The sequence below is a fragment of the Mobula hypostoma genome, chromosome 2 (genome assembly GCF_963921235.1).
Source record: "Mobula hypostoma chromosome 2, sMobHyp1.1, whole genome shotgun sequence".
Classification (NCBI taxonomy): Eukaryota; Metazoa; Chordata; class Chondrichthyes; order Myliobatiformes; family Myliobatidae; genus Mobula; species Mobula hypostoma.
Genome location: NC_086098.1, coordinates 53,646,140 through 53,669,904, shown reverse-complemented (window position 1 = coordinate 53,669,904; position 23,765 = coordinate 53,646,140).

Here is a 23,765-nt window from a genome sequence, read left to right as displayed (position 1 = left end):
GTGAGAAAAGAAGGCACAGGGATGAAGCTTCTCGTCCGGACTGGATCATTGGGACAGAACTGCTCCCACCCCGGAGTCGCAGGCATCAGCCTCAACAATGAATTGGCGGGAGGGGTCCGGTTGGACCAGGATGGGTGCGGTCATGAAACGTCTCTTCAGTTCTGTGAAAGTTGAATCGGCCTCAAAGTCCCAAAGAAAAGGTATTGTGGGAGAAGTAAGTCGGGTGAGGGGCTCCGTGACCTGACTGTAATCCCTGATAAATCAGCAGTAAAAGTTTACAAAACCCAAAAACCGCTGAAGTTGTTTGCAGGTCGTGGGTCTGGGCCATTCTTCCGCCGCCCGATTCTTCACAGGATCTACCCTTACTTTCCCACTCTCGATGATGTAGCCCAGGAAGCTGACTGAGGGAATGTTGATCTCACACTTCTCCACCTTCACAAATAACTTGTTCTCCCACAGTCTCTGGAGGACCAGACGGACATCGTGAGTGTGTTTCTGGAGGCTGCTAGAAAATATTAAGATATCATCCAGGTAGACGAACACAAAGTGGTTAATGAAGTCCCTCAGCACAATATTGATTAGGGCTTGAAAAACGGCGGGGGCATTGGTGAGGCCAAACGGCATGATCAAGTATTCGAAGTAGCCCAATGGTGTATCAAAGGCCGTCTTCCACTCATCTCCCTCCCTCATCCTGACTAGATGATAGGCGCTATGGAGGTCCAACTTCGAGAAGATGGTGACTCCGTGAAGTGGTTCAAATGCCAAGTTAGTACTTATTTTTAACTTATATTGTTTAGGCCTCAGTAATCAATACAGGGATGAAGCGAACCATCCTTTTTTTCCACAAAGAAGAAACCAGCGCCCACCGGGGAGGATGAGGGTCGAATAATGCCCACCGCGAGGGACTCACTAATGTATTTCTCAATGGCTTCTTTCTCTGGTCGTGAGAAGTTATAAAGACGGCTGGTGTGTAACGAGGCCCTGGGGAGAAGGTTGATAGTGCAATTATATGGGCGGTGTGGAGACAGGGAAAGAGCCCATTGTTTGCAGAATACCAGTCCTAGGTCATGGTATTCTGCAGGGACTCCAGACAAGTCGAGGGGCTTCGAGACAGGCGAGGTCGCAGTAGCCTCTCTAGGGGATTGAGCTGACCGCAGACAGGTGGTATGGCAAAACGGGCTCCAACTGGCTATCCTCCCGGTAGACCTGTTAATGTAGGGGCTGTGGTGGTTCAGCCAGGGATATCCTAAAACCACAGGAGCTTGAGGAGAATGGATGAGATTAAATCGTACCTCCTCTCTATGGTTTCCGGACAGAATCAAGGTCAGGGGTGGCGTACAGTGGGTAACCCAAGCTAGCAGTTTTCCGTCCAGCGCCCGGGCCTCCAGGGGGGTACTTAATGGCTCCTGAGGTATTTCGGCCCGGGAGGCTATGTCCTCATCCAGCAGGTTTCCCTCGGCACCAGAATCCACCAAGGCGAATAGGGACAGGGACTGTTGTTGATAGTTCATGGTAGCCGGGATCTGCATCCGGGTCTGGGGGACTGAAGGGAGTGTCGTCCGGCTCACCAGGGTCCCCCTTTCTACTGGTGAGCCCTCCCTTTTGGCCACAGAGGGCAGGTATCCTGGAAATGTCCAGGCCGGCCGCAATAGTAACAATCCCCAGCTCTCCGCCTGTGAAGTCGTTCGGCAGAGGAGAGACGGTTCTGTCCCAGCTGCATCGGTTCCTCCCCCAAGGTAGTGGGGACAGTCAGAGCAGGAGCTATACTTGGAGCGGCCGGGGAAGGGAGGCTGGCTGAAGATGGTAAGGTGGGATGTGGGCTGACCCGAGGAGTGGGGCAACTGGTCTTTTCTCTCAGATGCTCTTGAAATCGGTTATCGAGCCTAGTGGCTAGAGAGATTAGAGAATCCAGGCTGTCCGCGTCATCCCTCGCTGCCAATTCATCTTTTATCTTATCTGAGAGGCCCTGTCGGAACACTTCCTGTAGTGCCTCGTCATTCCACCGCTAATGTTCGGAACTCGATGGAGTATTTTGCTATGCTTCGCGAACCCTGACAGAGAGTTAGCAAGTGCTTAGCAGCATCCTTACCGTGAATGGGCTGTTCAAAGACCTTCCTCATTTCAGAGACGAAGGAGGAGAAGGAGGAACAGACCTCGGGTCGGTTGTCCCAGATCACAGTGGCCCATGCCAAGGTATGCCCTTGTAACAGCCCCATGATGTACACAATTTTTGATCTGTCCGAGGTGTATGTACATGACTGTTGCTCAAAGACCAAACAGCACTGTAATAAGAAGGCCCGGCACTTCCCTAGGTCCCCAGCGTAGGGTTCCGGTTCGGGTAGATACGACTCTCGAGGGGATTGTGTTGCCGACCCAAGGGGCGTAACCATCCCAGGCAGTGCATTTTAGTCAGACGGGGTTCTTGGAACAGACGAAGTAAGGGAAGCGGATACCCGGTCAACATGCTCACCAGCCTTCCTTACATTCATGGACAGCGCACGAAGGTTTTCCGAGACCTCTCTGAGCAGTTGGTCGTGGGTGCCCAGTACGTAGCCCTGGCTGGAGAGGGTCTGTTGCACGAGGTCCGTGTCTGCTGGGTTCATTCTGGCCATTTCGTTCTGTTGCAAGGACGTGGCTGGGGACGAACCCAAGAGCAGGACACAGGCATGGAGACAGGGTCATGAGGTGTTAGCACAACCGCGAACGTTGAACAGGTATTCAGGAGAATCCTTACACGGAGACAAGGTTTACGTAGATTATCCAGGGAATGGTGCGGAGCTTAGAACTGACAGTCCTAAGGAATCAGGAAACAAGGTTTACACACACTAGAATAGACCAATGAACTGGCGAAGCATGACAGTGACACCAGGGTTCTTATCCTCAGTTCGCTGATGGAAAGCAGGAGTGCTATAATTAATGAAAACTGGGAACAGCTGGAAATCAGACAAAGGGAATAAGACCTAATCATAGCAAGATGGGGCATTGCCGGACGACCATGACACCCACATGCCTTCTGGCAAACTCTATCTGAGAATTCTTGTGAGTTTTATCAACACACATCAAAGTTGCTGGTGAACGCAGCAGGCCAGGCAGCATCTCTAGGAAGAGGTACAGTCGACGTTTCGAGCCGAGACCCTTTGTCAGGATTAACTGAAGGAAGAGTTACTAAAAGATTTGAAAGTGGGAGGGGGGGAGATCCAAAATGATAGGAGAAGACAGGACGGGGAGGGATGGAGCCAAGAGCTGGACAGGTGATTGGCAAAAGGAATATGAGAGGATCATGGGACAGGAGGTCCGGGAAGAAAGACAAGGGGGGGGGGACCCAGAGGATGGGCAAGAGGTATATTCAGAGGGACAGAGGGAGAAAAAGGAGAGAGAGAGAAAGAATGTGTGTATATAAATAAATAACGGATGTGGTACGAGGGGGAGGTGGGGCATTAGCGGAAGTTTGAGAAGTCAATGTTCATGCCATCAGGTTGGAGGCTACCCAGACGGAATATAAGGTGTTCCTTATATTCTCCACCGATCTCCCTCCTGGCATTTATCCTTGTAAGCGGAACAAGTGTTACACATGCCCTTACACCTCCTCACTTACCACCATTCAGGGCCCAGACAGTCCTTCCAGGTGAGGCAACACTTCACCTGTGAGTCGACTGGGGTGATATACTGCGTCCGGTGCTCCAGATGTGGCCTTCTATATATTGGCGAGACCCAACGCAGACTGGGAGACCGCTTTGCTGAACATCTACGCTCTGTCTGCCAGAGAAAGCAGGATCTCCCAGTGGCCACACATTTTAATTCCACGTCCCATTCCCATTCTGATATGTCGATCCATGGCCTCCTCTACTGTAAAGATGAAGCCACACTCAGGTTGGAGGAACAACACCTTATATTCCGTCTGGGTAGCCTCCAACCTGATGGCATGAACATTGACTCTCAAACTCCCGCCAATGCCCCACCTCCCCCCCACCCCATCCGTTATTTATTTATATACACACGTTCTTTCTCTCTCTCTCCTTTTTCTCCCTCTGTCCCTCTGCTATACCCCTTGCCCATCCTCTGGGTTATTTTCCCCCTCCCCTTTTTCCTTCTCCCTGGGCCTCCTGTCCCATGATCCTCTCATATCCCTTTTGCCAATCACCTGTCCAGCTCTTGGCTCTATCCCTCCCCCTCCTGTCTTCTCCTATCATTTTGGATCTCCCCCTCCCGCCCCACTTTCAAATCTTTTACTAGCTCTTCCTTCAATTAGTCCTGACGAAGGGTCTCAGCCCGAAACGTCGACTGTACCTCTTCCTAGAGATGCTGCCTGGCCTGCTGCGTTCACCAGCAACTTTGATGTGTGTTGCTTGAATTTCCAGCATCTGCAGAATTCCTCGTGTTTACGAGTTTTATCAACACTGGCTTTATCTCTGCCAATCTCCCTGGGTACGACTGTTGAAGTACCCAGGCAACAGTTTTTGTGTGTGCAGTCTCTCCCATCTCAGCCAGCGAAGCTTATAACTCCTGCAGAGTTGTCACAGGTCACTTGGTGGCCTGCCTCACCAGTCTCCTTCTTGCACGGTCACTCAGTTTTTGAGGATGGCTTGCTTTAGGCAGGTTTACAGCTGTGTCATATTCTTTCCATTTCTTGATGATTGACTTAACTGTATTCCAAGGGATATTCAGTGACTTGGAAATTTTCTTCAATCCATCTCCTGAACTGTGCTTTCAATAACCTTTTTTGCGGAGTTGCTTGCAGTGTCCTTTTATATTCGTGGTGTAGTTTTTGCCCGGAGATTGACTCACCAGCAGTTCGATCTTCTAGATACAGGTGTATTTTTACTACATTCAATTGAAACACCTTGACTGCACACAGATCTCCATTTTGACTAATTATGTGATTTCTAAATCCATTTTGACTGCACTGGTAATGATTTGGTGTGCCATATTAAAGGTGATGAATACTTTTGCAATCAATTATTTTGTGTTTTATATTTGTAATTCATTTAGATCACTTTGTTGAGGTCTATTTTCACTTTGACGCAAAAGAGTCTTTTTCTGTTGATTAGTGTCAAAAGAAGCCAAATTAAATCAATTGTGTTTCAATGTTGTAAAACAGTAAAACATGGAAACTTCCAAAGGGTGTTAATACTTTTTATAGGCATGGTATACAAGGATACCCAGGATAAATGGGTGAATAATTTACTGGTATATACTAGTGTTGGTTCAGGTTTATATGCTGTTTGCTTGTTTTGCTTTGTTTTAGCTTATTCCGTAAATAATCTTGCTGACTATTCTTCACACAGGGAATACTACATAAAGAATAAAGCAGTGGCTGAATGGCAGGAGTGAAAGAGTAGGAATAAAGGAAACCTTTTCTGGTTGACTGCCAATGGCAAGTGGTGTACCACAAGCGTCTGTGTTGGGACTGATTCTTTTTACGTTATATGTCAATGATTGGGATGATGGAATTGATGGCTTTGTTGCAAAGTTTGCAGGTGATATAAAGCTAGGTGGAGGGCAGGTAGTTTTGGGAAGTGGTGAGGCTTCAAAAGGACTTAGTCAGAGTAGGTGAATGGCCAAAGAAGTGCCAGATGGAATACAGTGTAGGGAAGTATAGGGTCATGCACTTTGGTTTAAGAAATAAAAGGGTTGACTATTTTCTAAATAAAGAGAAATTTCAAAAATCTAAAGTGCAAAGGGAATTTGGAATCCTTGTGGTGGATTCCCTTAAGGTTAATTTGTGGATTGAGTCTGTGGTGAGGAAGGCAAAAGTAATGCCAGCATTCATTCCAAGTGGACTAGAATATAAAAGTAAGGATGTAATGTTGATGCTCTATAAAGTACTGGTGAGACTTCACTTGGAGTATTGTGAGCAGTTTTGGGTGCCTAGCTTAGAAAGGATGTGCTGACATTGGAAAGGGTTTAAAGAAGTTTCACGAAAATCATTCCAGGAAGAGCATTTGATGGCTCTGGGCCTGTTTTCATTAGAACTCAGAAATAAATAAGGGGTGACCGACTTGAAACCAGCTTGAGAGACTGGTAACACACATCAAAGTTGCTGGTGAATGCAGCAGGTCAAGCAGCATCTGTAGGAAGAGGTGCAGTCGACGTTTCAGGCCGAGACCCTTCGTCAGGACTAACAGTTAGTCAAAGTTCACCAGCAACTTTGATGTATGTTGCTTGAATTTCCAGCATCTGCAGAATTCCTGTTGTTTGAGAGACTGGTGTAGGGGGCAGGGCTTCAGATTCTTGGATCTCTTCTGGGGGAAGTATGACCTGTTCAAAAAGGACAGGTTACACCTGAACCCGAAGGGGACCAATATCCTGGTGGGAAAGTTTAATAGAGCTGTTAGGGAGGGTTTACACTAATTTGGCAGGGGGATGGGAACCGGAATGATAGAGCGGAGCAGGGAGAAAACAGAAATAAGTCTCAGGTAGTGAGCAGTAAAGATGTCAGGAAGGACAGGCAGGGGATGAGGCAAATTTGCAGCCATTGGGATGAGTTGCAGTGTAATAAAGTTGCAGTGCAATCAAAGCAAAACTTATTAAATACTGGACTTAAGAAGTTATACTTAAATGCACTCAGCATAAGGAAAAAGGTGGATAATCTTGTCGTACAGCTACGGATGGGCAGATATGATATTGTGGCCATTACTGAGATGTGGCTAAAAGATGCATGTCTCTGGGAGCTGAACATCCAAGGATACACGGTGTATCGGAAGGATAGGCAGGGAGGCAGAGGGGGTCGCATGGCTTTATTGGTAAGAAATGATATTAAATCATTAGAACGAGGTGACATAGGATTGGAAGGTGCAGAATCTTTATGGGTTGAGCTAAGAAATCGCAGGGGTAAAAGGACCCTGATGGCAGTTATATACAGGCCTCCTAACAGCTGCCGTGATGTGGACTGCAAATTACATCAAGAAATAGAAAAGACTTGTCAGAAAGGTAGTGTTATGGTAATTGTGGGGGATTTTAACATGCGAGTGGATTGGGAAAATTAGGTCGACACTGGATCCCAAGAGAGAGAATTTGTAGAATGTCTACGAGATGGCTTTTTTAGAACAGCTTGTTGTTGAGCCCACTAGGGGATCGGCTGTACTGGATTGGGTATTGTGTAATGAACCGGAAGTGATTGGAGAGATTGAGGTGAAGGAACCCTTAGGAGGCAGTGATCATAACATGATTGAATTCACTGGGAAATTTGAAAATGAGAAGCCGAAATCCGATGTGTCGGTATTTCAGTGTAGTAAAGGAAATTACAGTGGCATGAGAGAGGAACTGGCCAAAGTTGACTGAAAAGGGACACTAGCGGGAAGGACGGCAGAGCAGCAGTGACTGGAGTTTATGCGAGAAGTGAGGAAGGTGAAAGACAGATATATTCCAAAAAAGAAGAAATTTTCTAATGGAAAAAGGATGCAACCATGGCTGACAAGAGAAGTCAAAGCCAAACTTAAAGAAAAGGAGAGTGCATACAAGGAAGCAAAAATTAGTGGGAAGACAGAGGATTGGGAAGTTTTTAAAAGCTTGCAAAAGGAAACTAAGAAGTTCATTAAGAGGGAAAAGATGAACCGTGAAAGGAAGCAAGCAAATAATATCAAAGAGGATACTAAAAGCTTTTTCAAGTATATAAAGAGTAAAAGACAGGTGAGAGTAGATATAGGGCCGATAGAAAATGATGCTGGAGAAATTGTAATGGGAGATAAGGAGATGGCGGAGGAACTGAACAAGTGTTTTGCTGAGGAAGACATCAGCAGTATACCAGACACTCAAGGGTGTCAGGGAAGAGAAGTGTGCATAGTCACAATTACGACAGAGAAAGTACTCAGGAAGCTGAATAGTCTAAGGGTAGATAAATCTCCCAGACCAGATGGAATGCACCCTCATGTTCTGAAGGAAATAGCTGTGGAGATTGTGGAGGCATTAGCAATGATCTTCCGAAAGTCGATAGATTCTGGCATGGTTCCGGAGGACTGGAAGATTGCAAATGTCACTCCACTATTTAAGAAGAGGGCAAGGAAGCAAAAAGGAAATTATAGACCTGTTTGCTTGACATCGGTGGTTGGGAAGTTGTTGGAATCAATGGTCAAGGATGAGGTTACAGAGTACCTGGAGGCATATGACGAGGTAGGCAGAACTCAGCATGGTTTCCTTAAAGGAAAATCCTGCCTGACAATCCTATTGCAATTTTTTGAGGAAATTACAAGTTGGCTGGACAAGGGAGATGCAGTGGATGTTGTGTATTTGGATTTTCACAAGGCCTTTGACAAGGTGTCGCACATGCGGCTGCTAAACAAGACAAGAGCCCATGGAATTACAGGAAAGTTACATACCTGGATACAGCGTTGGCTGATTTGCAGGAAACAAAGAGTGGGAATAAAGGGATCCCATTCTGGTTGGCTGCCAGTTACCAGTGGTGTTCCACAGGGGTCCATGTTGGGGCCGCTTCTTTTTACTTTGTACATCAACGATTTGGATTACGAAATAGATGGCCTTGTGGCTAAGTTTGCTGATGATACAAAGGTAGGTAGAGGGGCCGATAGTGCTGAGGAAACAGAGAGTCTGCAGAGAGACTTGGATAGATTGGGAGAATGGGCAAAGAAGTGGCAAATGAAATACAATGTTGGAAAGTGTATGGTTATGCACTTTAGTAGAAGAAATAAATGATTTGTGCTAACATACTTTGTGCTGTAGTAAATGCTTCTATTTTTACAGAAATCAAAATGTCAAATTGGAAAATTTCGCTACTTGGAAATTTTCTTAACTTGCATGATTCTGCCTTCCAGGAGAAATGCCTTTTCACAGATGTAGAAAATATAAAAAGCTTTTAAAAATGTATCCATATTTTGCTTTCTGCTACTGATCTTTACTGGTTGTCATAGTTCTCACGTTATCAAAATAAACAAAGCAAATTAACCATTGGTATATTTTTAAATTAACTTTATTCTTAGCAATACATCAGTTATTTTCTCAACTTTCATTTAATTCATTTAACATTTGGCATGCGTTTTCCCTCTGTTCGATATGTGTAGCATAGCCATTCATTTAAAATGGCAGTATAATTATACAAGCTTCACTCATTCCTCAGCAATTAATTGCAACTTATTTCTTTCTAAATGCTGACCTCTTGCAAAATGATGGCTTGCTCCTTTTTCAGAGGTTACAAATTTAAAGGGTATCCAAATTAAAAATAAAATACCATATAATCAACTACATAGGTACCATCTATGCAATTTTTTATGTCATTCAAGTTTATAAGTCTAATTTAGAACAAAAACATTTCATATTTTGCTGTATGTAATTATTTTTAATATCAGAATAGTCATTGAAAACAAGTACCAACTTAAATCAAGTGAGTTAATGCTGCATGTACAATTTTCTGGAAAGTGAATTAACATACAGTCATAATCAACCAAGCAATGAGCCATGACTATTAATTCTATCAGAATCAGAATCGGGTTTCATATCATTGGCATATGTCATGAAATTCATTAACCTAGGGGCAGCAGTACCATTCAATACATGATAAATATTAAAAATAAAGAAATCAATCAATCAATTCCAGTAAGCATGTGATATATATATATAGTGCAAAGACTGCAAAAAAAAGTAACCTAGTGTTCATGGGTTCAATGTCCATTTAGGAATCAGATGGCAGAAGGGAAGAAGCTGTTCCTGACTTCAGGCTTCTGTACCTCATTCCTAATGGTAACAGTGAGAAGAGGGTATGTCCTGGGTGATGGGGGTCCTTAATAATGGACACTGCCTTTTGAGGCACCACTCCTGGAAGAGGTCTTGGAGACTACAGAGGCTAGTACCCATGATGGAGCTGAATAATTTTCCAACTTTCTTAAGCTTCATTCGATCCCATGCAGTAACCCCCCCCCCCCATTTACCAGATAGTGCTGCATTCTGTCAGAATGCTCTCCGCAGTACATCTTCAGAAGTTTTCACGTGTTTTAGGTGAAAAACCAAATCTCCTCAAACCCCTAATGAAACACGGGACCAGGTTAGATCGTCAGAGATATTGACACTCACGAACTTTAAATTGCTCACTCTCTCCACTTTTGATCCCTCTATGAGGATTGGTTCATGTTACCGCATCTTACCCTTTCTGAAGTCCACAATCAGCTCTTTGGTCATTGCTGCAACACCACTCCATTAGCTGGTAAATCTCACTCACGTACGCCCTCTCGTCTCTATCTGAGATTCTGCCAACAATGGCTGTATCATCAGTAAATTTACAGATGGCACTTGACCTATGCATAACCACACAGTTATAGGTGCAGAGAGAGTAGAACAGTGGGCTAAACACTTACCCCTGAGGTGCGCCAATGTTAGTAATCAGCAAGCACCTATCATTGGTAGAATAGGATAATGTTTTCCTAACTTTGTTTAGTTGAATATGTTTCTGTAATCCTAACCCTTTACACACACTGTCTGATATAATTACTTGTACCCCTACTCTCCCATTTCAACCAAGATCAATATTTTATAAATAATAAATTCAAATAATATATAATTAATAGTAAAATCATTGGAAGAAAATTAAAATTTATATATTGTTGAATTAATTTTTGAGTCCCAAGAGCTACAATATCTTGAGTCATAACAATAAATTTTCTTCATCAAAGTTACATTGGACTTTGTTAGAACAGTGCTAGAAATCGAAGACAAAGAGAAGTTAAATAAAGAAATAAAGTGGCATGCATATGGAACCTCAAGGTCAATCTCGCAGGCAGATCAGAGCTATTCTGTAACAGACATAAATCTGCATTTGGTTTCCCAGTGTGCAGCACACCACATTGCAAGCATACAATGGAGTTTACTAATCTGGAAGAAGTACAGGTAAATTACTGCTTACCCAGAACAGTATTTGGAACCTGGATAATGAGCAGGAAGGAGATAAATTTGCAGACTGCATGCAAAAGAAACATCTGCAGCATTTTGCTTTTGGAAAATAATCATTATTCTTGGAGTCATAGGAAACTGCAGAAGACTGAAATTTGGCTGAAAAACAAAAGGCAAAATTGGAACAATCCACTTTTTCTATATTTACATTCTTGTTTCTCAACATAAAGACTCATTGTAGTAATTACAATTAACCATTTATTCCCAAAGTCTATAGACCATTCCAGCCAAAGAATAATACAATCATTGTAAAACTTTAATTTCTACTGTGTACTACTCCAATCAGGGGCAACCTGGTCTTCAGTTACCAATATACAAGAATCAGATATTGTTTACACCCTTCAGAATTGTTGGGTGAAAGTTATCATCACCAAGAATTTTTAAAAAGCCTAAAATACTAAAAATCTGAAAGCATTACACTCAGTGGCCAACTCATTAGGTAGCTCCTGTATCTTAATAAAGTGGCCACTATGTATATGTTTGTGGTCTTCTTCTGCTGTAGCCCATCCACTTCAAGGTTCAATGTGTTGTGCATTCAGATTTGCTCTTCTGCATGCAAATGTTATAACACCTGATAATTTGAGTTACAGTTGCCTTCCTGTCTGTTTAAACAAGTCTGGCCGTTTTCCTCTGACCTCTCTTATAAACAAGGTTTTTTCGCACCTTTCTCTGTAAATTCGAGAGACTGTTGTGAAAATCCTAGGAGATCAGCACCTTCTGAGATACTCAAAGCACCCCATCTGGTACCAGCAATTAATCTACAGTCAAAGTCAAATAGATCATATTTCAATGTTCAAAGTTCAAAGTAAAATTTATTATCAGAGTACATACATGTCACCACATACAACCCTGAGATTCTTTTCTCTGCAGGCATACCTAGCAAATCTATAGATCAGTAACTGTAAACAGGATCTGTAAACTGTAAACATGCTGTGTATAATACCCAGGTTAAGATTTCTATTGCTATGCTGTAGTTATTTCATTTTAGCAGTTTTCTGCAAAAGCAGCGGGTCCTGCAGGTAGAATGGTTTAGTTTCAGCTAAAGGAGCCCTGCTGTTCAACTTAAGAATGTTGCATCAGCCAATCAGGCTGGTGGGATCTGGAAAAAGTTCTAGAGAAAGCAGGGCAGAGAGGGATTTATGACAGACTGTAGTCTGGTTTGGGGTTTTTTAAGTGGGAGCTACTGGGCGGGACAGAAGGGAAGATGCTGCAGAATAGTGCGAGAAGGAGAATCTCCATCACAAGAAATGCTTTGTGTAGATGAATGGCTCCAAGGAGGAGAGCAAATACTCCTGAGAGAAAGAGAGACAGTTTGCTCGAGATGGACTTCAAGGGAAGTTCAGACTGGCAGGTGCTTTCACATAGTCTGTGGGTTCAGCACTGTGAGTAATGGTTATACCCAGCTTTGGAAGTGATGAACTCCAACAATCATGTGCATATTTATACTGGTTTAACTGTAGTGGCACTTTTATTTTTTTTCTCTTTCTTTCCTTTCTTTTAATAACTGTTTGATAAAACAGAAATTGGCAAATATACTTTCTTTATAATTTTATGCCATGTATGATCTGTTACTTCATGTCAACCAGTAATTGTGTACGGAAAGTACTTACATAACATTTGCTCAAATTGTGGTTTCTTTAATCAGAACATCATGAACCCCAAATCATACCGACCATAGGTGTATATTGTTTATGAAAGGTGGCCTTCTCACCGCTAGGTCACGTGGCTGTTAGCAAAGCCAGCTAACAAGCTGAGTTTGCATACGATCCCAGTGACAGGGTTACATTCGTGGTGACCATCGTCCAGGGATTCTAGATGCTGTGTGACTGCTTTTTAGAGTTGATTAAGCAGTTTGTGTTTTGAAACCTGTGTTTAAACTAGTGTCAGGGAAAGTGATTAAGGGTACTTTATTATGGACACCACAGGGATTAAGGTTTGGTGTGATTCAGAGAGATTATCCACAGATAAAACATGGGATAGATATCTAAATTCTTGACAATCTGCTATTGAGAGTGCTGACTTCTGTAAAGTGTTGAAGAAAGTTATACTGATTGAACAGCGTTTTGACTAATCAGCTGGTAATGATGTGTTCGTTCAGACTGAAGTCGCGCTGTCTGATACATTAGGAGACCTTAGAGAGGTGGGACCATGGGCAGGCCATATTTTTAGAGGAGGGAGGAGGCTGAGGGTGAAGACTTTAAAGACTAGTTGTTCTTATTTCTGCAAAGTGAAGGAAAGGAGTTGTCCAATGTGAAAGGTACAATGGATCCCTCAGTGGTTGAGTTAAATTCTGAGCTGGTTTCGATTATTACATCACTGGTTGATAAATGCCGAAGTGTACCTGCAGAGAGCCTAGGTTACAAAAGGGGAAGAAGAATATGAGGTATGAGCTGAGCAGACATCTCTGTTACTGGATGAATGGCAGTGCTCAGATAATATGAAAAAGCAGAGACTGGTAGAGAGTTTAATTGGTCCAGCAGCTGATATGGTAAGGTTCCTTGCAGCAGAAAACCCATTAGCCAAGCCAGCTAATTACTTGCAAGCTCTGGAAGATGCTTTTTGCATTCCTGAAAGTTCAGCTGATCTTAGGATGAAGTTTAAGCATGCACTGCAGGAGGAAAGAGAGAAGATGTCTACTTACCTTTACAGGTTGGAGAAACTGCTGCATTGTTTGTGCTACAGAGGGGACATTCAACTTTCTGAGAGAAATTGCTTGAGGATGAAGGGTGCGCTGTCACATGATGTGATTGCTCTACATATTCAAATGACATGAAAGATGCGTCCTCCTCCATCTTTTGTTGAGTTACTCAGAGAAGTTAGAGAGGAGGAAGACATGATTAAGAAGCAGGATATTTCCAAAAGCTGAGTACTATCTTCAATAGTAGCCTCTGCTGCAAAAGTGACAGCTGATGCCACAGAGAGAGAGCTTTTGAGGAAATAGGTAGAAAACCTTCAAGATGAGCTGATTCAATGGATATCTGCTAATGTTTCAGCTAATCATGATACATCCATCAGGAAACTCGACCCACCTGTAGGACTTACAACACAGAGAAATGCTGCTGAAAAGGGTCTCTTGACTAGAAAGTCAACTGGTATTTTCTCCTACAACTGCGAAAAAGATGGACATTTCAAGAGAGACAATGAGTGACAGGAAAATTTTCAAAAAGTATGTCAGCAGCTAATCAAACAGAGAAGGAAAGAAGCAAAACTACTGAGGAGCCAGTAAAGGAATGGTTGGCATCTCAGAGAGGATATGTTCTAATCAGTATATCAAAGGAAATACTAAAGGACAAAAACTATTCCTGAAGGTTAGTGGAACCAATCTCTAACGTATCAATACAGATTGAATATGTTTATGCTAGAGCCATATTTGACACAGTTTCTCAAGTTACTTTGCTTTATAGATCCTTTTACAACTGGTGTTTGACTCTTTTACCATTAATACCACTCAGTGCCCTTGAGATTCAGGGTCTTAGTACTGATGAGTACTCATATGACGGTTACTTGTCGTTGAAACTGTAGTTTTCGGAAGCAGATGTTGGAGTAACTAAGATTATTGACACACCAGCTTTGATCTGCGTGGATCCAATTGAAAAGGGTGGAGTTTCCATTTTTGTGGGAACAAATACTTCCATTGTGAAAAGGCCTGTAGGAGCATGCAAGGAGTGAAATGGAGAGAGCTCTTAGAAAACCCTGTCCATTCACTCTCTTGTGAAGGTGCAAGTTCCTCCTCAGCAGGATGAAGAGCAGAAATGAAGAACTGTGTGGTGTACCCAGGCTAAACCTGTCATATTATGTCTGGAAAAAGTAGCTAGAGTGATGGGAACCCCCAGATTTGGTTGAGTGCCTGATGACCCGGCCATTCAGGTGGATGCTCCTGATGGTCAGGAACAAGAGTCACACTTACCTGCCAGAGTGCTGGTGAGACCCGGACTGCGGAAATCATCAGCTGTCTACGCAAACAGGATGACAGTGATTATCATTGTTATGTACCCCGTAACTGGGTTGCCAAACCAGCAGAAATGGAACGCTCGTTGGAGTCTGTGATTACTAGGAATAATAAAGTTTTATTAAAGAAATAAGTAATACAGTACACTAATCACAAGGATATAAATGTAACAGGTTAACAATGATAATACACACATATACACAGAAATAGGGTAATAGGAATCAACCAAGCTCTATCGCAGTCTAGGGGTAAAATGATCAGTCTTAAGTGAAGCAGAGTTCAGTTCAGTTTAGTGCAGTTCGAAGTAATCGCTGTTGTTGAACTGTTGGAGAGAGAGAGAGAGAGAGAGAGAGAGAGGGGGAGAGTGAGAGATGCAGTTGGTTTCGGGCAGACCTTTTGATATCTTCTGATCCCGCTGTGGTCACCGACTGTGACCCCTCCATTCCGGATATGATCGTTCTTCCACGGTGAACCTGGCACCCAGGCAAGGGTGGACACACACCCCAGGTTCCCACCAGTCACTCCTTTACACCCTGTGAGTCTCTGATCGATTCCCATGAACCGGTCCTCCAAACTCCCACCAATTTGTGGGGTCACACTGATCTTTCCAGGGTCTCGTGGCGTGTTGTGCCTTAGCAAACCTGCTCTTTTTATCCCCCCTGCTGGGGTATCACCTGTCCATCAAACTTCAAACAGTTCAGGTTTAAAGCAAACGGTCTGTCAATATCTGAATTGTGTTTCTTTCTCGTTAATCTCTCTCTTCTCTCTTATTAGCATTTTGAATGTTTCTCCATTGTCTTCCGTTATCTCTCTCATTAGTATCATCCGTCCAGTAGCTCTGCTTGGCGTCACACATGACATCAGGAACGTCTGCGAAAGAGATGTTACCCTCATACATGGGATGCCAATTACCCTTCCTTTTCCTGTGATTGTAGTGAAGGGTTTCCGGGGGAAATGAAAGAGAAACAGTCTCCTAGATCATAGAAGTCGACATCGAAATCATGCCACTATGGTGACACATGGATGCCCAAGGAATGGAAAAGGAGATTAACTGAGAAGATGTTGGAATGCAAAGATGTCTTTTCTACTGATGAGTCTGATATTGGTTGCTCCAAAAGTACTTGCCGCATTATTCGAGTTACCAAGGATACCCCTTTTCAAGAGAGGTCTCACTCAGAGGTGGCACCAGTGGAGGCTGAAGATGTGCAGCAGCACCTGCTTAAAATGAAGGAATCTAAATTCAGTAATGGGGCGGGGGACCTGAGCCACTGGGAGGTATGAGTGGTAGACAGGGGGAAGCATCTAGAAGACAGGAAAGGTTATAAAGAATGGCTGAAGCTGGAGAAGCTAAAGGTGAAATAAGGAGGTCTCAGAGGGTCAGGAAGCCCCTAGCTCGGCTGTCAGAGTATGCACCTGGGAAATAGAGTGTCTTGTCCATTTCCATGGTGGGATATGCTACTTACAAATGGATTGGGGGTCCTGAAACCACAAAATTCATCTGAATACTGTGGTAATAATAATAGTTTACTAAGTTCCACAGTCCTGAGGACATGACTATTTTTGGTGGGCAGAAAGTGTAATGCCCTGGTTAAGATTTCTATTGCTATGCTGAAGGTATTTCATTTTGGCAGTTTTCTGCAAATGTAGTTTGTCCTGCAGGTAAAATGTTTTGGTTTTGGCTAGGAATAAGACACCCTGCTGTTCTACATAGGAATGTTGCATCAGCCAATCAGACTGGAGGGATCTGGAGAAAGTTCTTGAGAGAGCGAGGCAGAGAGGGATTTGTGTTGGATAGTAGTCTGCTTTGGGATCTTTTTGGCGAGAGCTGCTGAGCAGAAGATGGTGCATAATGCTGCAGGAAGGAGAGTCCCCGTTGCAAGAAGTGCCTTGTACAGACAAATGGCTCGAAGAAGGAGGGCCAATACTCCTGAGAGAGAGCCAGTTTGTTTGAGATGGATTTCAAGGGAAGTTCAGACTGTGGAGGGTGCTTTTACGCAGACCATGGGTTCGGCACAGTGAGGAATAGCTATAGCCAGCTTTGGAAGAGACGAGCTCCAACAGTCATGTGCACATTTAGACTGGTTTAACTGTAATAGGTCCTTTTATTTTTTTTCTCTTTCTTTCCTTTCTTTTACTAACTGTTTGATGAAGCTGAAATTGGTAAAGATATTTTCTTTATAATTTATGCAGTGTACGATTTCTTGCCAACTGATAATTGTGCATGGGCAGTATTTATACACCTTTCACTTAAATTGAGACTTCCTTAATTGGAACATTACGATATTCCCGTTTGGTTGAACCCCAATCATACCTACCCGAGACACTTATTGTTTATGAAAGGTGGCCTTCTCACCACTTAGTCATGTGGCTGTCAGCAGAGCTGGCTAATGAGCTGAGTTTGTATACGAGCCTGGCGAGAGGCCATCAAAAGGAGAGGCTGCACTTGATCTGGTATTGGGAAATGAACCTGGTCAGGTGCCAGATCTCTCAGTGGGAGAGCATTTTGGAGAAAGGAATCACAATTCTACCTCCTTTACCAGAGTATTGGAGGGGGATAGGAACAGACAAGTTAGGAAAGCATTTAATTGGCGTAAGGGGAAATATGAGGCTATCAGGAAGGAGCTTGAAAGCATAAATTGGAAACAGATGTTCTTAGGGAAATGTATGCAAGGAATGTGGCAAATGTTCAGAGAATATTTGCGTGGAGTTCTGCATAGGTATGTTCCAATGAGACAGGGAAAGGATGGTAGGGTACAGGAACTATGGTGTACAATGGCTGTCGTAAATCTAGTCAAAAAGAAAAGAAAAGCATATGAAAGGTTCAAAAAACTAGGTATTGATAGAGATCTAGAAAATTATAAGGCTAGCAGGAAGGACCTTAAGAATGAAATGAGGAGAGACAGAAGGGGCCATGAGAAGGCCTTGGTGGACAGGATTAAGGAAAACCCCAAGGCATTCTACAAGTATGTGAAAAGCAAAAAGATAAGATGTGAGAGAATATGACCAATCAAGTGTGACAGTGGAAAAGTATGTATGGAACTAGAGGAGATAGCAGAGGTACTTAATGAATACTTTGCTTCAGTATTCACTATGGGAAAGGATCTTGGTGATTGTAGGGATGACTTACAGTGGGCTGAAAAGCTTGAGCATGTAAATATTAAGAAAGAGGATGTGCTGGAGCTTTTAGAAAGCATCAAGTCGGATAAGTCACTGGGACCAGATGAGATGTACCCTAGGCTACTGTGGGAGGCGAGGGAGGAAATTACTGAGCCTCTGGCAATGACCTTTGCATCATTAATGGGGACGGGAAAGGTTCTGGAGGATTGAAGGGTTGCGGATGTTGTTCTCTTATTCAAGAAAGGGAGTAAAGATAGCCCAGGAAATTATAGACCAGTGAGTCTTAATTCAGTGGTTGGTAAGTTGATGGAGAAGATCCTGAGAGGCAGGATTTATGAACATTTGGAGAGCATAACATGATTAAGAATAGTCAGCATGGCTTTGTCAAAGGCAGGTCATGCTTTATTAGTCTGTTTGAATTTTTTAAGGATGTACCTAAACACATTGATGAAGGTAGAGCCATAGATGTAGTGTATATGGATTTCAGCAAGGCATTTGATAAGGTACCCCATGCAAGGCTTATTGAGAAAGTCAGGAGGCATGGGATCCAGAACTGGCTTGCCCACAGAAGGCAAAGACTGGTTGTAGACGGGTCATATTCTGCATGGAGGTTGGTGACCAGTGGTGTGCCTCAGGGATCTGTTCTGGGACCCCCTACCCTTCGTGATTTTTATAAATGACCTGGAGGAAGTGGAGGGATAGGTTAGTAAATTTTCTGATGACACAAAGATTGGGGGTGTTGTAGATAGTGTGAAAGGCTGTCAGAGGTTACAGTGGGACATCGATAGGATGCAAAACTGGGCTGAGAGGTGGCAGATGGAGTTAACCCAAATAAGTTTGAAGTGGTTCATTTTGGTATGTCAAATATGATGGCAGAATATAGTATTAATGGTAAGACTCTTGGTAGTGTGGAAGATCAGAGGGATCTTGGGGTCTGAGTCCATAGGACACTCAAAGCTGCTGCACAGGTTGACTCTGTGGTTAAGAAGGCCTTCATCAATCGTGAAATTGAATTTAGAAGCCGAGATGTAATGTTGCAGTTATATAGGACCCTGGTCAGGCCCCAGTTGGAGTACTGTGCTCAGTTCTGGTCACCTCACTACAGGAAGGATGTGGAAACCATAGAAAGGGTGCAGTGGAGATTTACAAGGATGTTGCTTGGATTGGGGAGCATACCTTATGAGAATAGGCTGACTGAACTCGGCCTTTTCTCCTTGGAGCGATGGAAAGTGAGAGGTGACCTGCTGGAGGTGCATAAGATGATGAGAGGCATTGATTGTGTGGATAGTCAGAGCCTTTTTCCCAAAGCTGAAATGGCTAGCACGAGAGGGCACAGTTTTGAGATGCTTGAGAGTAGGTACAGAGGAGATGTCAGGGGTAAGTCTTTTATACAAAGAGTGGTGAGTGCATGGAATATGTTGCCAGTGATGGCGGTGGAGGTGGATATGGTAGGGTCTTTTAAGAGACTCCTGGACAGGTACATGGAGCATAGAAAAATAAAGGGCTATGGGTAACCCTAGGTAATTTCTAAGGTAAGGACATGTTCGGCACTGCTTAGTGGGCCGAAGGGTGTGTATTGTGCAGTAGGTTTTCTATGTTTCTATGTTTCTACATGCAGATACAGATAATAAATAAATAGAAATAAATAACGAGTATAAAATAATGAGATAAGAGTCCTTAAGTGAGTGTAGTTATCCCCTTTTGTTCATGAGCATGATGGTTGAGGGGTAGTAACTGTTCCTGAAGCTGGTGGTGCGAGTCCTGAGGCACTTGTACCTTCTGCTGATGGCAGCAGTGAGAAAAGAGCATGGCCTGGGTGGTGAGGATCTTTGATGGTGGATGTTACCTTTCTACAGCAACAATTTATATACATGTGCTCAATGGTTGGGAGGGTTTTACCTATGATGTACTGGGCTGAATCCACTACCTTTTGTAGGATTTTCCACTCAAATGCATTGATGTTCCCATACCATGCCATAATGCAGCCAGATAGCACACATCCCATCACAGAAGTTTGCCAATGTTTTTGATGACATGCTGAATCTCCACAGACTCCTGAGGAAGTGGAGACTTTGTCATGCTTTCTTTTATTTATATGATTGGTCCAGGACAGATTCTCTGAGATAGTTCCACTCAAGAATTTAAAGTTACTGACCCTCTCCACCTATGATCCTTCGATGATTACTGCCTCATGGACCTCTGGTTTCCCTCTCCTGAAGTTCCTTAGTCTTATTAACATTGAGTGAGAGGTTGTTGTCATTACACCACTCAGCTAAATCTTCAATCTTCTTCCTGTATGCTGATTCATCACCCATTTCTTCCCCATTCTGATGTTTGATCTGAGCAACCTCTTGATCATATCTGCATGCTTTTATGCACTGAGTTGCTGCCACATGTGTGGGCACATGGCCAAGTGGTTAAGGCATTGGACTAGTGACCTGAAGGTCGTGAGTTCAAGCCCCAGCCGAGGCAACGTGTTCTGTCCTTGAACAAGGCACTTAATCACACATTGCTCTGCGACGACACTGGTGCCAAGCTGTATGGGTCCTAATGCCCTTCCCTTGGAGAACATTGGTGTCATGGAGAGGGGAGACTTGCAGCATGGGCAACTGCTGGTCTTCCATACAACCTTTCCCAGGCCTGCGCTCTGGAGAGTGAAGAATTTCCAGGCGCAGATCCATGGTTTCGCAAGACTAACGGATGCTGCCACACGATTGGCAGATTAGATACTTGTATTAACGAGCAGGTATACAAGTGTACCTAATAGAGTAATCACTTAAAATACATAAAGAATGTATTAGTTATGCATTGGAGTTATATCATAAAAGAATTACCATAATGCTTTGGTGGTAATACACATGCCAGTAGCATTCATATCTATCATAATGACTGATTTGAGAGGTTGGTTATTGCAAGAATTAACTCATCCTTGAGCACTGACCAGGACCTTTTGCATTTGGCCTATTGTTGCAACAGTTTACAGTAAATAAAATCTTACTGACTCTTTGCTCTGCTTTGGAGCACTCGGACAACAGCATCACAGAAATAAGGCTGCCCATTTATCAATTATAACTTGGTGTTCAATACCTTCTTCCCCTCAGTATTAAACACTAAGCTTCTAAACCTTGGCCTCTGTACCTCCCCCTACATTTCAGTGCGGATTGGTAATAACATCTCCTTCTCACTAACAATTAGCACTGGTGCTTCTCGAAGATATATGCTTCGTCCACTGTTCTATTCTCTCTCGACACTCGTGCCTATGTAGCTAAGCACATCGTGAACACCATCTATAAATTTGCTGCTGATTCTACTGTTGTTGATAAAATCTCAGATGATAACAAGAAGGTGTACAAGAGTGAGATACTTCAGATGGTTGAGTGGTGTCACAACAACAACCACACACTCATCGTCAGCAAGACCAAAGAACTAATTGTGGACTTCAGGAAGGGGAGGATTGGAGAACACATACCTGTATTCATTCAGGGGTCAAAGGTGCGAAGGGTGAGTAGCTTCAAGTTCCTGGGTGTCAACGTTCTGGAGAGTCTATACTGGACCCAACACATTAATGCTAACATAAGACATTAGGACCCTAAGATAATGGAGCAGAATTAGGCCATTCAGCCCATCGTGTCTGCTCCACCATTCCATCATGACTGATCCCGGATCCCAATCAATCCCATACACCTGCCTTCTCACTATTACCTTTGAAGCCCTAACCAATCAGGAATCTATCAACTTCCATTTTAAAGATACCCACGGAATTGGCCTCCACCACACTCTGTGACAGAGCATTCCATACATTCACTACTCTCTGGCTAAAAAAATTCTTCCTTACCTCTATTCTAAAAAGTCACCCCTCAATTTTGAGGCTGTGCCCTCTAGTTCTGGAGTAGCTGCACCAGTGGCTCAACTTCATTAGGAGCTTGAAGTCACCAAAGAATTTTGCAAATGTGTATAAGATGATAAGAGGCATTGATTGTGTATAAGATGATGGGAGGCATTGATCATGTGGATAGTCAGAGGCTTTTTCCCAGAGCTGAAATGGCCAGCACAAGAGGGCACAGTTTTAAGATGCTTGGAAGTAGGTACAGAGGAGATGTCAGGGGTAAGTTTTTTATGCAGAGAGTGGTGAGTGCGTGGAATGGCCTGCCAGTGACGGTGGTGGAGGCAGATACGATAGAGAATTTAAAGAGACTCCTGGACAAGTACATGGAGCTCAGAAAAATAGAGGGCTATGGGTAACCCTAGTAATTTCTAAGTTGTACACATGGACAACTTTGTGGGCTGAAGCGCCTGTATTGTGCTGTAGGTTTTCTATGTTTCTATGTTTCTAGATATAATGGTGTTCAATAACCTAGTTAACAGTAGGACAGCAAGTGGAACCTTGACTCTGAAATCAAAACCCCCTGAAATTCTACTGCCTCCTGTAGGGTTTCTATGTTTTCCATGTTTCTATGTTTCAAATTTCTACAGATATGTGATGGAGAGCATCCTGACTGGTTGCATCACAGCCTCATATGAAGGCTCCAAAATGCAGTATCATGAATGGCTGCAAAGGGTTATAGACTCAGGCAACCCCATCACAGGCACAACCCTCCCCACCACTGAGGACATCTTCAGAGCTTCAATATGGTATCCATCACTAAGAAATTTCACCATCCAGTATATGCCCTCTTGTAACTACCATAAGGGAAAGATAGAGGAGTCTGAGAGCTCGGTGCTTCAGACACAGATCCTTCCCCTCTGCCATCAGATTACCGAGTAGTCCGTGAACACTACATCTTTGTTCCTTTGTTTTCCCTGAGTACTTACTTTGTAATAGATTTTAATTTTATGTCATTGCCTACTACTGCTGCTGCAAAACAAAAGATTTAATATCATGTTAGACAGTAATCATAAACATCATTCTGATTCTGAGGCTTGATGAGATCTGCCAAACCAGTGTAGTAACAAAACCAGTGGAACCACATCTCTGATTACTTGAAAAGTTTTTTTTTGAATCTTTGAGCTTCACAGTGGATAATCTGTAATTTATGTCATGTGTGATGCCAAGCAGAGCTACCGGACGGATGATGCTAATGCGAAAGATAACGGAAGACAATGGAGAAACATTCAAAATGCTAATAAGAGAGAAGAGAGAGATTAACGAGAAAGAAACACAATTCAGATATTGACAGACCGTTTGCTTTGAACCTGAACTGTTTGAAGTTTGATGGACAGGTGATACCAGCAGAGGGATAAAAAAGAGCAGGTTTACTAAGGCATGACACGCCACAAGACCCTGGAAAGAGCAGTGTGCCCCCACAAATTGGTGGGAGTTTGGAGGACCGGTTCACGGGGTGTAAAGGTACAATCAGTGGGAACCTGGGGTGTGTGTCCGCCCTTGCCTGGGTGCCGGGTTCACCACGGAAGAATGCTCATATCCGGAACAGAGGGGTCACAGTCGGTGACCACAGCGGGATCAGAAGACATCAAAAGGTCTGCCCTAAACCAACTGCATCTCTCACTCTCTCTCTCTCTCTCTCTCTCTCCAACAGTACAACAACAGCAATTACTTTGAACTGCACTAAACTGAACTGAACTCTGCTTCACTTAAGACTGATCATTTTACCTCTAGACTGCGATAGAGCTTGGTTGATTCCTATTACCCTATTTCTGTGTATATGTGTGTATTATCATTGCTAACCTGTTGCATTTATATCCTTGCGATTAGTGTACTGTATTACTTATTTCTTTAATAAAACTTTACTAGTTCCTAGTAATCACAGACTCCAACGAGCGTTCCATTTCTGCTGGTTTGGCAACC